Source organism: Echinops telfairi, unplaced genomic scaffold (assembly GCF_000313985.2).
Source record: "Echinops telfairi isolate 266 unplaced genomic scaffold, ASM31398v2 ScPeMD7_5;HRSCAF=22, whole genome shotgun sequence".
Lineage (NCBI taxonomy): Eukaryota > Metazoa > Chordata > Mammalia > Afrosoricida > Tenrecidae > Echinops > Echinops telfairi.
Genome location: NW_022103901.1, coordinates 24304833 through 24305746, shown reverse-complemented (window position 1 = coordinate 24305746; position 914 = coordinate 24304833).

Sequence of the window (914 nt, the reverse complement as noted above, 5' to 3'; positions counted from 1 at the left end):
ATGAGGGCAACAAATGTATAGATGTGCTTTACACAATTGATCTATGTATTGTGATGAATTGTATGAGCCCCAATAAATTGATTTTTAAAAAGTAGAGCAAAACAAAACATGTATCACCAAAAAAAAAAAAGTTCCTCCTGTTTAGTATAAGAATTTTTACATCAAATATACAGCAATCCATTTCTCAGAGAGTGATAGCTATAAATATAACTTTCAGAAAAAACATTTCCTTTACACAATTTTACTAGAAAATCTCAAATACAATTAAACAGCTATGTAATAGCTCTTAAGTACCATTAAATTGTTTTTGGTTAGTATATAGTTCAGCTTAATATAGTACATTTTGGATTTTAGAAAGGCAACAATAATTATATTTTGGTTTTTATTGCTGATGCTTAACATGGTAAAGCAGACAGTTCAAGCATATGAAGTGAAGGTGGTTGAAACTAGAATGTTGCAGGTTCAAATAATTGACAGCTACTATAATGTCCTGATATTTAGAAGAGTCTTTACTTGGTTCTAACTGGACTGCTAGAAACTAAAAGCAATTCTTTGATTGCAGGCCCTAGTGGACATTTCAGTCCACCTTTGAAGACAGAAACTCATTTATCATTTGTCTAGGACTTCATGGAGCATGGACATAAACAGAAAACAAAATTAATGTTATTATTCTTTAGAGTTAGTGAGTGTTACAGGGTACAATATTTATGATAACATCTGGTTAATGAAATATAGTAATAGTCTGGTGACAACATCAAAAGGAACAATATTATTAATTACAATGTTCTGACCTCGAGAACATGAGAATGCATTCTAAAATCAATCACTGGTGGGACTTTCTGAGATGGGAGGGGAAGGAGGCAGGTCATTCAGCAGTCAACAAGATGGTGTTACAGTGTCTCTTGTGTGAGTGT